The sequence below is a fragment of the Phascolarctos cinereus genome, unplaced genomic scaffold, assembly GCF_003287225.1.
Source record: "Phascolarctos cinereus isolate Bilbo 61053 unplaced genomic scaffold, phaCin_HiC Scaffold_4;HRSCAF=312, whole genome shotgun sequence".
In the NCBI taxonomy this organism is placed as follows: domain Eukaryota; kingdom Metazoa; phylum Chordata; class Mammalia; order Diprotodontia; family Phascolarctidae; genus Phascolarctos; species Phascolarctos cinereus.
In genome coordinates, this window is record NW_027555847.1 from 340,685,097 (window position 1) to 340,701,729 (window position 16,633).

General features: G+C 41.9%; 1 protein-coding gene across 1 annotated transcript in view; it reads left to right on the top strand.

The window, feature by feature from the left end:
• Positions 1 to 16,633, top strand: part of ARL15 (ARF like GTPase 15) — a 516,687-nt gene that overhangs the window by 486,404 nt on the left and 13,650 nt on the right. Inside the window, exon 8 of the transcript XR_013486144.1 lies at positions 5,753 to 5,963. The gene's annotated coding sequence lies outside the window, so the exon portion shown is untranslated. The remainder of the gene's footprint in view (positions 1 to 5,752; positions 5,964 to 16,633) is intronic.

A 16,633-nucleotide genomic window follows, 5' to 3' on the forward strand; every position in this document is an offset into this window, starting at 1 on the left:
TTCTCATCTATTAACCAGAAGGAAAAGCTATTTTCTTCAGGCTGGTCGGCACCTCTATTTCCACCTCAACGAGACCATATAATTAGCATACAGCCCTAGTACGGCAAGTGGGTACTAGTTCTGCTAAGTATCTGAGACACTCATTTTACCACAGAGCATGTAGGAGGCAGCGTCCACACAACTCAATTAACCAGGGTCTCCCAATGTGTAGACTACAGCAAATTTTTACTGGTTAGTAAATTGTTTGCTACCAAAGTTTTTCCTTCTTAAAGTTTTCTTAAGCTTAAAAAAGAATTCTTGTTCACGTCTTCTAGCTCTCTCTCTCTCTTCCCTAGCTTCTAGCTCCTGTCTCTTGAGAGCTAAGTGTGGTCTGTGGAAGAGAATTTAGATATCGGCCTATTGGTGCTTCAGTTTGGGTTTGGAAACACTGTTTGAAGCAAACAAAATACCCAAAGGAACTATAAGTTTTTCCCAGAGAAGATAATCAGCCATTAAAGTACAATATTCGAATTCTCCTCTTTTCAAATATTCATCCAAAGAACACTAGGGACTTTGTAGGACCTGTGATTCTCTGTGCCCAAGGGCAATAATAAAAATAACAGTTAGTTCATGTTTATATAGCACTTTCAGATTTTCAAGGCATTTTGCATATGTTATTTCATCTGATTGTTAGTAATCCTGTGAATAGGTGCTATTATTGTATCCCATTTTGCAGATAAAGAAATTGAGACTGAGAAAGTCACATAGCTAGCAGATGTCCAAGGAGGGTTTCAAACCCAAGTCTCCCTAACTCCATAGCCAACTCTATCAGCTAGGGTCCAGGGTTGGGGGACCTGCAGCTTCGAGGCCACAAATCCTTTTATTCAGGGGATTTGTTCTGTGAAGTTTGAATTCAGTCAAAGGGCCACACTTGAGGTCCTAGAAGGCCACAGGTGGCCTCAAGACTGCAGGTTCCCCACTCCTGATAGGCTATGCTATCTCCCTGAAATGTTCCATCTTCTCATTTACTAGGTGGGGTGTCACCAAAGCAAAATAGTTTATACCTGGCAGGAGCTAAGGGAATGAATAGCCGGGGGTAGGGAGAGGGTACAGTAGAAAAGATCAGTTTCCCATGAGTTAGCTAACCTGATTCCTTAGTGCCACATTTTCCTGGAAAAAGCAATTACAGAGCCAGCTGTGGTGGTACATATCTGTATTCAATACTGCCTAGGAGGCTGAGGCTATCAGATATCTGGAACTCAGGAGTTCTGAATTTCAGTGAACTATGCTGATTGAACATCTGTACTAGGTATGGCATCAGTGTGGCGAGCTCCTGGTACTAGGGGCTGCCTGGTTGGTTGCTAGGGAGGATTAGAAAGGAAAGAGGGAGGGTGAGAGGGAAAGAATGAAGGAAGAAAGACAGTAAAAGAATTTCTAATGTTCTTCTAATGTGGTACAGTGGATTAGAGAGCTGGGTCTGGAATCAGGAAGACTCCCCTTCCTGAATTTAAATCTGGCCCCAGGCACTTACTAGCTGTGCCACCCTGGACAGGTCATGTCACCCTGGTTGCCTCAGTTTCCCCATCTGTAAAATTAGCTGGAGAAGGAAATGGCAAACCACTCCAATACCTTTGCCAAGAAAACCCCAAATGGAGTCATGAAAAGTCAGGCATGACTGAAAAATTACTAAAACAACAACAATGGGTTGTGTGTGTGTGTGTGTGTGTGTGTGTGTGTGTGTGTGTGTGTGTGTGTGTGTGTGTGTGTGTGTATAAAGTGCACTTGGAGGAAGAGTCAAGGTCCCTGTAGCAGAGATTAACAGGTACATTATGGGATTGGCTTCTGGTGTGTATTGTCCTAATCTATTGTTCATCCCAATAAACATCTTCAAGTCACTCCTAAAATAGGTTTGAGTGAAAACTATTCCCCTGAAGTCATCACCCCCCTAAACTTTTTCTCTCACTGCCTTACTCTGTTCTGATGGGGTCATATGTCAGCCCCGCTCCAGCCTTCTCTACCCTAGGTCCCTTCCTGACTACCATTGGTAAGTTGGAAGGATCCATTGGTTAGCTCAGATACCTGAATATCTAGGCTGAGCACTATTGATAACTCAGCTGCTAGTTGGATCTTCAGCTTTGTCATTAAATCTCTGAGTTTATTCCAGGTGATTTCAAGAGAAGAAGCTAATGCTTGTCTCCTAAGAGTCCCTGTTTTAAGCAAACCAGTAGGCAGAAATATTAACTTACCTTCCAATAATTTAGGGAATACTTAGTGACATTACCAAAGAACTCATCATAGGGTTCTTCTCACTAAAAAATTTCCCCTAGGGTCTTTTAAAGTATGACTTGATTTCTGAAATGTCAGGTTACACATAACTTAATGTGAGATACACTTGTACTTATAGCTTAAGAGGTATGTTTGAGAAATACTGCAAAGGTAAAAGCAACAGACCTTGGCAAGAGATTGGATGTGAGGGGTGAGAGAGAGTGAGGTGTTGATAACACCTAGTTTGGGAACCTGAGGAACTGGGAGGATGGTGTTGCCCCCTAAAGTAATAGGGGAGTGAAGAGTGGGGCCAGAGGAGGGTTTAGGGGGAAAAATAATGAGTTCTGTTGAGAATATATTGAATTTAAGGTGTCTACTGGACATCTAGTTTGAGATATCTGAAAGGTAGATGGAGATGTCAGATAAGAGATCAGCAGAGATATTTTGGGCAGAATAGGTGGATTTAAGAATCATCAGCATAGACATGATAATTAAATCCATGGGAGCTTATGTGATCATCAGGTGTATAGAGGGAGAAGAGAAGTGGACCCAGGACAGAACCCCGAGGGACAGCTATGGATAGAGGGTGTGATCTGGAGGAGAATGTTTCCAGCAAAGGAGACAGTGAAGGAGCAATCGGGCAGGAAAAAACAAGAGTTTGTCTTTTTGCTTGTCTTTCCTTGCAGCAGGCCCAATGAGTCTTGGGACCTGGTTCACTTTGGCAGGGTCATAACTCTAGAGCTGGGAGGGACTTCAAAGTCTATATAGTTCCCCTCCAAACCCTGCCATTTTACAGATGAGAAAATTAAATCCAGTGCAGGTTAAGTGATTTGTCCAAATAAGCTTCAGAGGAAGAATTTGAAGCCAAGGTCTCTGATCTTAGACTCAGGGCTCTTTTCTTTGGATATGGGGGGGTTGGAGGTGAGAGATACTGAGGATGACTCCTAGGTTGTAAGCCTGGAGGACTGGAAGTATGGCATTGCCCTCTACAATAAGAGGGAAGGTAGAGGAAGACAGGGTTTAGGGTGAAAGATAATGAGTTCTGTTTTGGACAGTTGAGCTTAAGATGTCTACTGGATGTCCAATTTGGTACCTCTTAGCTTCTCCCACTAGGAAATCAGAAAAATGAAGACTTATACTGAGTTCCTCCACCCTCAGAAAGACAGTGGTACTGTTTTTAAGAGGTTGAACATAGGTGTGCTAAAGAGAGAGTTTGGCCCAGTTACATGAGGGCAACATAAATGCCAAGAGGCCTCAAACCATTCCATCTCAGAGTCCCAAGACTAAGACTGTTTTCTTGTTTGGCAAGTGAACTGAGCTACGTCTTTCTAGGACTTTCTGGAGAATTGACACAGTAAAGCTTGAATTAATGCCACCCTAGCACAATCTGGGAAGCTGGACTGGCCAAGCCTATGGAGGCGTCATAGAGATCCCAGGTTTAATTATCATCATTATTGTTAACAGTTCTAATTCTCAATTAAATCTGCTACCAGAATGCACATACATGTTGTCAGTCATCGAGGGCCTCATTGATTGGCATGTGTCATCACACCAGTCACCATAATTACTGCTGTGGCTGTTGTGGCTGCTGTCTAATTCCACTGGCCCAGATTTCCGTTAGTGATTCATTCTTTTCAAAGTCTTACGGCATGCAATGATGAGACCAAGGTCCTCCTCTGAGGAAATGTCAGGATCCTGTGGACTTCATGTCTCCTTTCCTATCTGAGAAAACTTTACTGGCCATGCCTCAAACACAGGACATAGTGGTTTAAAGTTAGGATTTGGGGAAATTATTTGATTCCTCCTCACCCATGGCCACAGGTGGCCTCTCTGGATATTTTCTTGAAATTTGAATTGCTATAGGCTGTGGGTGGGTGGTCTGGTGATTAAACTAGAGGACTGCCAGTATAGTCAGGGGTCTGGATGATCTTTGTAGCCTGTAAGAAGCATGGCGAATAAACCCAATGGTAATAAATGCATAGGAATGGAGAGACTGAGCATGGACTTGTCCAACAAATTAAATAAATAAATGACTGAATAAATTAATGAGTAAATGAATAAATGTGTATGCATGTATATGTGAATTAGTATGTATGTATACATGTGTACGTGTGTGTGTGTGTGTGTGTATGTGTGTATATATATATATACACATACACACACACACATAGTTTACTTACCTGTAAATGCGTTGCTTTCTGTCCATTAGAATGTAAACACCTTGAGTGCAAGAACTGCTTTATTTTGGTTTTTGTCTTTGTAACCCCATACCAAACCCAGTGCCTGGGCTGTAATATTCAAAGTGCTTAATAAATGCTGATTGAATGTAACTGAATTGAGCTGCCTTCACAAACCTTTAGTTAAACTCTTTTCATTTTATCTATGACGTTTTCAGGTTTTAGTTGTTGTTCATGCAATGGCCCAGGGATTTGGGGCAGTACTAACTTTTCCTCTCAAACACTCAGAGGATGGCTTTAGCACCTTGGTTTCTTTGTTGTTTTCTTTTTTTTCCATTTGTTTGTTTTTTGTATCTATGTTGCCCCTTATTAAGATCTTTAGTTGGTAAGCTTTTAGAGGCCAGGGGACCATGACTTATTTTAGTTCTGTTTTTGCCCCTAACACAGAGCCATGGAATGCTGAGTGTATAATAGTGGTGGTTCCCATACTGTCTGACCCAGGGCCCCAGCCATTAACTGAATGACATGAGATCCAGTCCTGGGGATACTTCCTCCTGCTCCCCTCCCCATCCTCCCTCGGCCACTTACTCAGGACCATGATATTTGTCTTTGCCCTTGTTTATGCTAGAGCAAATTATTATTATTATTATTATTATTATTATCATTATTATTATTAAATGATTATTATTATTTGTGATGAATACCTGCTCTCTGGACCTTAATTATCTTCCTGCCACCACTGCCACCTGTTCAAGCTTTCAGTGCCTTGGGACATCTCAATGGATGAATGATATGGATGAGAATGGTGGTGGGAGAAGGCTCTGGTAGAAAGTGAGAGTCTCAACATGAACATAGATGTGTCCAGCCAATGAATTACAATTCACTCTATAGTCTGTGCCAGTAGAAGAAAGAGATGTTTTCTTGACTAATTTGTATTCATCTCTCTTCTAATAAAGCAACTGCTACTGTAAAATAAAATGCATTTTTAAAGTTTGAAAAAATGTCTGGAAGAACATTAAAGTTTCATGAATAATGTCGTTTGTATTTTTTGTTAGAAAATCAGGGACTGAAAAGTGATGGGTAAATTAACTGTGGGCAAGTAGCAAAGCTATTGTGTGTATATCACCTCTGTCAATTGAGCCCCAGTCCCTGATACAATGGACCCAGGTATAAGTGAGGGGTGGTCACTCACAAAATCTTTCTTGTTTATGCTGCCATATAAGAAGACCCTGGAAGGTTCAGAGGCTCTCACCAAGAGAGGCCTCAGTTCCTATGAAGGATTTGGACTAAGACAGCATCAAATATAGAGTACTTTTTATTTAATTTTACAGAGAACACAGAATGGACCCATACTGGGTTCTTCAACACGGAGGAAAACAATACTTCATTTTCTGGAGAATGTCAAAACCCCTTTGGTGAATCTCACTTTTCCTCAGAACCTCTGCAGTACATATGATTCACAGTACTAGGAATAGGCTACGTCTCACTTGCTTCCTGGCACGTGGGGTTCTGCTTCATCAATTGGTGTAGTGACAAGCAAAGGTAAGGTGGGCAGATTTACTATTTCCCAACATGACTTTGCTCCTTGTCACTCTTCAGTGGACCTGGTACCTGGATATACCAATTTCTATAGTACTAGCAAAGGCAAGCTTCATATACTTGCTCCTCCTTTTGAGACCCTATGGCACTTTCAGCATCTCCACCTCAAAGCTCCTGGGTACATTTCTGAGAAAGAGAACAGGGCATTTAATGAGAACACATAAGCACTTGAATTGTCAAGATCATTTCTCCATCATTCCAAATAAGCAAATCTATAAAAGTGATTCCTATAAATTGACACTATAGGGAACACATGCATATGCTTCTTTCTACTTCTTTATTCAGGTTGAGACCTTTGTCTCACCTCCTTATAGTCTGCAAGTTCCTTCTTCTACCTAGAAGGAGATTCCTTCTTGCACATGTACCTGGAGTGTTCCCCCACCTCTAAACAGGAGGGGAAGAACTTGCCCACATACCAGTTACATGTTTCACCCTCTTGTCCAGGTCATCTTCAATTTTGGCCTATGTACTTTCTATGTAATCCTTCAATAGCATCACCTTTTTTTCTTTTTTTTTTATACAATTTGCCTGTTTGCTTATTCTTTTGGCCTGATTTTTCACACAAGGCACAAGTTTTGTTTTGTTTTTTTTTAATTAAATTTTAAATGTTGGATTCAAGCAACTCTGTAGTAATGATGATAATAGCTCATATCCACAGAGTACTTTAAGGCTCTTAAAATGCTTTACGTTTATTATGTCATTTGATATACACAACACTGTGAGATGGGACTGCAATTGCTCTATCTTATAGATGATGAGGGCAACTAGGTGATGCAGTAGATAAAGTGCTGTGCCTGGAGTCAGGAAGACCTGAGTTCAAAACAGGCCTTAGACACTTACTAGCTTACTAACATTTATATAGCACTAAGGGCATCTAGGTGGCATAGTGGATAGAATTCCAGGCCTAAAGTCAGGAAGACTCATCTTCCTGAATTCAAATCTGGCTTCAGACACTTACTATCAGTGTGACCCTGAGCAAGTCACTTAACTCTATTTGCCTCAGTTTTCTCACCTGGAAAATGAGCTGGAGAAGGAAATGGCAAACCACTCCAGTAGCTTTGCCAAGAAAACCCCAAATGGGGTCATGAGGAGTCAAACACGACAGAAAGGACTCAACAACAATAATATAGATAATAGATCTGAGGCTCAGAGAAATTAAGTGATTTTTCCCAGAGTCACCCACCTAGCAAATAATCTGAGGCAGGATTTGAATCCATTTCTTCTTGACTCCAAGTCAAGCATTCAGTCCTCAATGCCACACCAGCCCTGAATATTGATATTCACATGAGTACTCAACAGACAGATGGGAGCTCCAAGCTTTTACTGCCACAACTGCTGATGCTGCTGTTGAGGGTGACTGAATTCTTTCTTCTGTCTCTGCAAAGCCTGGCCTTCTCCCCAAGGTTCATAATGAACAGCAATGGATAAACTGGGTTTTGATTTCTCACTTTAATTGTCCTAAAACATGCACAGTTTGTTTAGGAACAATGTAGGACTGAGACCAACGCAGATCACAAGGAAGGGATACTACGTCTGGTTGCAATTTAGAAATGGGCCTATTAACTTTAACACACTCCTTGCTACTGAGTTGTATGGAATGCCCCAGAAATCTGAGCTGTATCTCCTCATAGCCATTGAGAAAGATAGTGCTCAAAGGCCATGAACAGGTTGGGATTTGGACAAATTAGTTCCTAATGATTCTTTGTATAGACTCTTCCCTTCTTGCATGCAGAGCAGGCCTCTACCAGGACATTTGGAGATTCTCAGAGCTCAAATTGATTTAATTTAAAACAAATGGGTCCATGTGATTATCTCGACCACAAGTACGTAACACAATGTGTAATATATTTAAAATGCAAGAGGAAATTTGGTAATGGAATTTCAAAACTGTTTAAAAGAAAGGAGGTTAGGGATGTGGGGGTGAAAAGAAGAAGGAGATTGGTGACGCCAGCTTGATTATTTTCAAATACCACAGCTGGACTTAGTGCTGTAGCATAGAAGAAGTTTACACTTAGTTGTAAAAGGCATGAACAGAACTCCAAGGGCCAGGAGGCCCGGACTGAGAGATGACCAGGTCTCTAAAAGAGAGAAGGCAGCAAGCACTTCTGTTCAGTTCAGCAAGTAAAGACCACATTCGTTCAGCCTAATGTGTTTACTTCTTTTCCTTTGGGAAAATTGTCCCATTATTTGCCTCATAAACTGGGGAAATATCCAGAGGGAGCAATAATCTTTGGCAAAGTAGCTTTTTTACTTGTCTTTTCTCTTTTTTTTTTTGCACAGTCCTCTTTTACTTAAGCTGGTTTACATCCCTTTGTTGCTCAAGACTTAATCTTGGCACCAACAGATGTATACTAACCAGAACCAATTACAACAAACACCTTCACAAAAACAAACAAACAATAACAGACAAAAAAAAGTTTTGTATTACAAAAAAGCTTCCAAATATCCATTGAAGGCCCATTTAGTTCAAGCAATTCACAATATGAGATGTTGCAGGACAACAAAAGTAATTGAAATTCTCAATTAAAGTACAATGACAACATTTTTCCTATATAGGTATAACTATAAGATGATGAGATGATATTTTTAGCAAGTATACCAGACAGAATTTCTATATCCAAAGGCTACATCCCCATCAAAGCCATAATGTTAGGAGACTTCATGCTTATTCCAATGTGGCTGATTCTGTTCACAGAATTTTTGGAATCCCATTCAGATTCGCTTTCTAAGACATACAAGAAAACCAGCCTCAATTGTTTATACTATTTACCCAACTTGATAAACAGCTTTGCTCATTAAATGCAGTGTCCTCTACTAGCTGAATGTAGCTGAAAGAAAAAGCACACTAATAAGGGCTCATGAGCTATAGTGTTAAGAGAACAGACCCTGGGATTATCAGTACCCCACTAGGGACCCAATCCTTGAGGGCAGGTAGAAGTTGGGACAGTAGCCCTGAAGGGGTACTTTGCTTGAACTGAAGAAAAGAACACTTTCTAAGTCTGTTCAAAAGCCGATGGACCATGGTCATTGTAATTAAAATTACTGAGCCCCTCCATGAGTTCTAACTACTCATATACATAATTCAAATCAATAAACAATTTTCAAGCCCCTACTGCACACAGAGCACCCATACAGAGGGAAAGAAACAAAGTTTAAATAAAGCATGGTCTCTGTTTTGAGGTAGTTTACCTCAAGGTTGCAGGAGGGGAATAAGACCAAGAAAGCTATTATATATACCATTACAAGAGTAGTACATTAGAAGAGGAACAGAACAAATTTCCATGTGATATCATAGGCTCATAGATTTAGGGCTGAAAGTATTCTTAAAGGGCAATTAGCCCAACCCCCTCTTTTACAGATGAGGAAAGTAAGTCTCAGAGGAGTGAAGGAACTTGCCTGAGGTCACCCAGGCTGTAAAAAGTAGTCCTGGGATTTGAACCTAGGTCCTCTGATTTTAAATTCAACATTCTTTCCACAAAGGGCCATAAAAAGATGATTGTTGACAAGGAAGAATCAGAGAAGACTTTGTGTAGGCAGTGGTGTTTGATTGAGCTTTAGAAGATGACAAGCTAGGTCGCCCAGTACCTGAGTTCAAATCTGGACTCATGTAATATGTGACGCTGAGAAAGTCACTTAACCCTGTTTGCCTCAGTTTCCTCATCTAAACAATGAGCTGGAGAAGGAAATGGAAAATCACTTCAGTATCTTTGCCAAGAAAACCCCAAATGCAGTCGTGGACAATTGGACAAACTGAACAACAACAACATTCAGTAGGTAAGGAGGGAGACTAGAGGTCATCCTATGCACACAGAAGAGCGTGAGCTGAGGTGGAGATCCCCACCTTTTTATGGGGAGGAGCTAGTTTTCATTCCTCTAACACTTTGAAATCACTAAAGGTTGAGGTAAGCTCCCTCTAAGAAGAGGACCTTAACCCACGTTGTGCTCCCCTTCCTGCTGGGAAACCTGGACCCACGTGGCCAGAGAAGCATGACACTGACCCGAATGTGGAGGGCTAAGAGTAGCACCAGATCTCCTAGCTGGAGCTTCCCTCTCCCAAAGCTCGCTCTAGAAACACCAGTTTCAAACATCCACTCAACAGATCAGCAGCACTACTACCTCCATCCTTCCTTCCTGTCATAATTCCCCTTCATAACCCATCCAAATTCCAATCTACTGTGATCATATTTAGATGGTGAGCTGGGGCTAAGATCTCACACAGTGTTTGAATTTTGTGGGGCAGGGAGGAAGGAATGATAGAAAATGAAGTTAATTGCAAACCACAAGCTGGGCAGTCACAACAGAGCCCAAAATGCCCTTTTCTCCTGCCTTACAACACTGAGATGGCCTCAGATATACACGTGGAGCTTCCCCCCAGAGCCTGTTCTAAATCTGCCAGAATTAAAGCTCCTGAGCTGAACTATCTGGTTGTCAATACCAGCCAAGAGAGAGCTTCTACATAACAAATTCCCATATCAAAGGCCCATTAGTAAGCTTCAGGATATAAAAGAAAATTCATTATCGTTCAGAAAAGTATAAACATTAACAAAAGCTGCTGAGGACAAGAGAAGTTTGGGTTTCTCTGATGAAAATAAGCATGGGAAGTAACAGGTGTTTGCAGAGAGGGAGCAGTGGCATCAGGTTGTGAGGCAGTTATGTTGTCTCAGCTGGTAGGAACCCTCTATTAAAGAGGCCAGAGTTTGAGGTTCTAAGCCTTGTGGGGGCTTCTGAATAGGGAGGTGGCAGCCCTAAAAATGACTGACCATCTCAAAAATGCATGTCATTGACAGGTGAGGAGATTGGAAGAGAGACCGTGGATGGATCAGTGTGAATCTATCTTCACAGTAAAAAAAAAATCATCCCTTATAGTAGGGGTGGATAGGAAGGTGATCTGTCTGCAACATCGGTCACCCCATTGATTGCCAGGGTTGATTTCAGCTGCTTTGGCTGGCTAGGCCAAGTTTAAGGCAAGAACCAGGGTTTGGAGTCAGAGAACATCAGATCAAAGCCTGTTTCAGCCATTCACTATCTATTCATCCTTAAACAAGTCATTTAACCTCTCCAGGCCTCAGTTTCCTCATCTGTAAAATATAGAGGTTGGACTAGATGGTTTTTCTAAGGTCCCTTCCAGCTCAAAGTCTATGGTCCCATGATTCTATGATAAAGGTCCAAATCTCCTTTAAAAAAATCGTATCTCAGAGTCCCCTACAGATATGTTAACTTTTTTTGGTCAGTTAGTTCAAAGAAAGGACATTTAATGAAAGAAAATAATAAGAAAGTAGCAATTGAACATCTCCTCCATAAATCCGGGCCATACTTTCCCACAATTACAGACACATCGTCAGTCAAGAGAGTGAAGACATCTAGGAAACGTGTGGAGAACACACACAGAGAACATGTGTGGTCAGGGTATACACATGGAAAAACACATATAGGGAACATGTGGTCAAGGGGCACCCATATGGAGAACATGTGTGGCTAAGGACACACTCATGGAGTATCACACTCCTTTGTATAGAACAGACTACTCATATCTCTGGTAGGGGTTCTAGTTGATGATTTTCCCCTGGTTTCTACCTCAGTCAGACAATGTGATGAGCAGATTTGGGTATGTGGGCAGTCCAAGGGAGAGCTGCCTGGTGCACATGACCTTAGTTATCCGAGTTTATCATCATCAGTCCATGATGTTGTGCTAAATCTTCCCCAAAGCCCATAAGATTAGCATGTCACCTCTTCTGTGGGCTTCAAAAGCAGGGGCAAGCACCCAGAAGTCCCCAGATGGCTGTTTCAAGAATCTTTTATCTTTGTAGTCTTTGATTTGCAAATTCCCCAGAGATGTGGAAGCCTGCCCTACCATAGCTTCCTGGTTGTTCTGCTGCACCCTTAAGCTTGGCTATGTGAAAAATCTAAGGAATGGCTGTTATACCTTGCTTCATCACTTTAATGCAGCTCAGTGCTTGGCACATTCATTCATTCACTCATTCATTTGTTCATTCATTTCCTTCTGGGTCAGGAAGGGCAACTTCATTTGGGACACACTCAGAGATGTGCAAGAGCCAGCTCCAAGCTTTAGAGAACTGTTTAAGTTTTCATTGTGGATATTTATATTCACAAAGGCTTGATTTATTGTTTTTTCTTCTTGATTATCTAGATTAGGGAAATGATGGAGAAAATGCAGATTAATCTTAAATAACAATGCAGATTAAATTTAAAAGCCGTGTTTGCAGGGAGCCAGCTATTAAACATTTACCTGTCTAAATGGCCGTATCTGACTTGTTACGGCTTAGCCTGAAGATCTCGATGATCTTCTCAGGACAGCCTTTGGGAGGCCAGAAGAATGTTGTAGAATGTCAAATTGCAAACTAAACTGAAGACCTATGGTGTCTAGGTTTTTTAAATGACCGTCAGATTTAGCACCGCTATAGATAGCCCCTCTGTCCACATCTCTTGCATCTGTCCCTTTCTTTCCACTCCTCCACTCACATAGACCGCATTAGCAATCAGGTCCTCAATCCCTCTCACCTGGACTATAGTGATAATCGTCCAGTTGGTCTCCTTGCCTCAAGCCCCTCCCCTCTCTAATCCATCCTCCCACTAGCTGCCAAATTGAGATTGATAGCTGCCAAAAGCTCAGGTCTGATCACATCATCTCTCTGCTCAAGAAGCTTCACTGACTTTGTATAACTAGTATATATATATATGTATACACACACACACACATGCACACACATATATGTATATATATATATATATATATATATATATATATAAATAAAATAGGATCTAACTTTGTATGACTAGGATAATATGTTTGCCATGGACAGCCATAGGCAATCTGCCTCCAACCGATTTTTCCTTTCTGATTTTATATCACTTTCCCTTATGAACTCTGCCCAACTGGTACCACTTTCTGTTCCCCACACCCACCACTCCATCTTTTACCTCTGTGCTTTTTCATAAGCTGCCCCCTGCCCCCATGCTTGGAATGTTTTACCTCCCTACCTCCAGCTGTTAGAATTCCCAACTCCTTTCCAGCTCAAGTGACAACTCCTACATGATGGTGCCATCTTTTTAAATTCTGCCTTGGAGATTTGTGGGAGAGATAAGCTAAAAGAACATTTCCATTTTTAAATGCCATGTGGGAAGAAATGAGGCAGGTAGAGTTGAGTAACTTCTATATGCTTGCTTCCCTACTACTCTCCCTCTGGGATGCTGGTGGGCTACTGTTGCAGAATGATTGGAATTAGAATTTATGGGACACTAGCTACCATTTCTGCCCTGTTTCTTGCTTGATTAAGTGAAGAAGAGACAGAAATCTAACTCTCCCAGCTGCTAGCCAAGAGCAACTGGTGTTCATTTATATTGTTTAGTATTGTTTACTCTTCAATTGTTTACTCCTGAATTATCATGTGTGTTGTTTTTTTTTAAATCCTCTGGCGGTCACCAACATCCTTATTGCATATAGAGGTTTGGGAAGGGGTCTTTCATACCTTTAAAGTAGCACTTCTTAATTTAGGGCATATGAACTTGGTTTTTGTGTATGTATAAATATGTATATATGTGTATATGTATATATGTGTAACTTGGTATGTGTGTGTATATATATAAATATATATGCATACATATATGTGTGTATACACATATATGCTTCAATACAATTGTCTTCCTTGAAATCCTGTAGATTTTATTTTAGACACAATTGACATTTAAAAATTAATTTAAACAAAAAAAAATTTAAAAAGCATTATTCTGCAAAGGGGTCCATAGGCATCAGACTGCCAAGAAGGCCTATGACACAAAACCGCAAAGAATCCTTGCTTTAAAGAAATAGGAGACATTATTCCTGTTTCATTGCAATCTCAGTTAGAGGGAGAGGAATGGACATTAATTTTATTCAGATTTCCTATAACCCAGAAAGATGTCCTACAATCACACCCCTTGTCAAATACAATTCCCCTAAACAGTGGAGTGTATTCATATATACCATAATCTACATATACCTCAACCTAACTTAGAGAAATCCTTAAGGCAAACAGCAGCCTGGTCAAGATTAACCTCATGGAGGTTATTTTGAGCCAGCCTTCCCCAGGGCAGCCTAAAGTCTAGTGATATGGAGATTGTCAGGGCTGTATCACCTGATAGGACTCCCCTCACCTTTTATGATTACCACTACGTATAGGACTCCCCCACACACCCCTGCTCTACTATGAGAACTCCATGGGGACATTCATTGCTTAACAATTTTGCATTTTCTTATCTGCATACATATGGTACATGGAAACTCCTTCAGGGGGCAGGGATGTTTTCATTTTTGCCTTGGAATTCCAAGCTCCTAGACCACTGCCCAGTAATATGGTGGGTGTTTAGCAAATGCTTATTAGATTGAATCAAATTGAAAATGATCTTGGCAGACAGAGCATGTGGGGCTGTAGCCAGGAGGAAAGTGGCACCTCCTTGAGCATAGAACGTAGGTCTACAGACCAGAGTGGCAAACAATTCCAGCTGTTCCACTTGCAAACAGAGAATGGTTTTGCTTCATGAACAATGTTGAGAAAAAACTAAAAAACTATTGGTCCTGTCTTGGAACTTCAAACCACACCCATGCTCAGGAATCTAGATCCCCTACTGTAGTAGCCTTATCTTTGAATGAGATGGACTACTCATACACACATTTCCATAGATTACATATGTATATGTACACACACACTTTGGAAAGCTTTTGCATTGGCCTAAGGCTTTATCTACTTGGGGTTCTGTTCAAACACAACCTCAGTGTGACCCAAGCAATAAACAGCAGTAAAAATGAGGCATTAGATTTTAACCCAAACATGTTTTGTTGTAAGTGTGTCAGATTAAAGGAGAGAAAGCAATTCTACAAACCACAACATCTCCAAGTCATGCTCAGGCCTCCCGAGAGGGTTCCCAGTTCCAAACACTTGCCTTCTTGGGTATCCCGGGGGAGGAGGGGAACTGAGAGGTGGAGGTTGGGTGGGGGGGGAGCTACTCTCAGGGAGCTGGGGAGTGTGGTCCTCAGGCCCAGAGGGCCCAGAAGGCTCTCTCTGTGGTTTCAGAGAGCTTGACCTTTGATTGCTTGGCCCTCTGGGGAGAGCAGAAACCCTTTGGTGGTCATACACTTTCACATCCGTCTTGGCAGCTCCAACCCATCCCAGCTTTTGGAAATTCCTAGAAGTGTAAGGAGAAAAATCAGCTCAGAGATGTTGGCAGTGTTCAGTGTGTTACTAAAAATGGGGCTTGGTGGATAGAGACTTCAGGGTTTTTTAAGTAGGGGGAAAAAGGCGACGTTTTCTGCAGAAGCTCAAGGGTTCATTCCCAGAGATCCAAACAGGATCACTGCAGGATCGCTTCAAAATGCGGCAGGAATGGTTCTCCCCCCCTGCCTATCTCAGCCAAGGAGGGGGTCAATTTTGAAGACAGAATTGGGAAAACTATTCAAAAGCCTTGGGATTTGAACTCTGACAGAGCTGTTTCCTCTCATTCCCTTAGCCCACCTGCACAGAGGCCCCACTCTCCCAGGCCCCAGGGGGCTTTGCCTCTGCCTTAGAGCATTCAGCCACTGCAGAACAAGGCCTTGTGCCCCTGAGGTATGTTTGCCATCTGAATTCTGGGAGAACTGGATGGAAGAGGCCATAGAGACCTTGTTCCCTCACCCATCATGCTGCCTCTGAAACCCAGGTGGAAAAATGAGCTTGCATGGGCTTGTGAAGACTCAGGTCTGGTTGGAGGGGGAGAGGAGAGGAGAGGAGTGAGGGATACTGAGGGGAAAAGGGAGGGAGAGGTTTCTTAGTGACAAGCTGCCTTATTCATAGCTGTTCCTCTAGCAGCCAAAACTGCACTTCCTGGTACCTCTCTTGGGGTTGCATAGGAGGAGCCCTTGGATGGTTTGATCCATATTTTCCCAGAACAGGGATCCTCCCAGGCCTGTTTGCTTCCCAGTGACTTCAGGAGGATGGGGCACCTTCTGGGGGCTGCTTCTTAAAAGAGAAACTGCCCCAGATTCAGCCCCCTTTGCCTTGCCCAGGGGGTCTTCACTTTTTTTTTTTGTCATGTGCTCTTGGGCAGTCTGTTGAAGCTTATGGACCCCTTCTCAGAATTGTATTTTTAAATGCATAAAATAAAGTCCCTAGGATGACAAGGAAAACCAATTATATTGAAATACACTTATCAAAATATATTTTAAAAACAACAACAAGGTTATGGATCCCCACCTCTGTCCTCCACCATAGTCATCCTTTTATCTCTAGCAAACCATCTTCCAGGCAATGCACCCACTCAGAACCTAGCTCCCCACTCATAGACATCATCACTTGCTTTAATTCACGACTTAGCCCTCTCCTTCCTTCCCCTTCCTTTTACCCTTTCCTTACTTCTGCCTCTTCCTTTCTTCCTCACTGCTCCTTCCCTCTGCCCCATTTCCTAAGACACCTCTCATCTTAGGTCCTGGAGAAGGGACTGGCCCTTGTTTGGTGGCAGACTCTGCTAAATCCTTTCAATGTCAGTGACATCCAGGTAGATCCAGTCCAGGAGTTCTGTTTCCTCCTACCTTACCTCATAGATAAGGGCAAGTCTATGACTAGGATCATAGGTTCATAACTGAG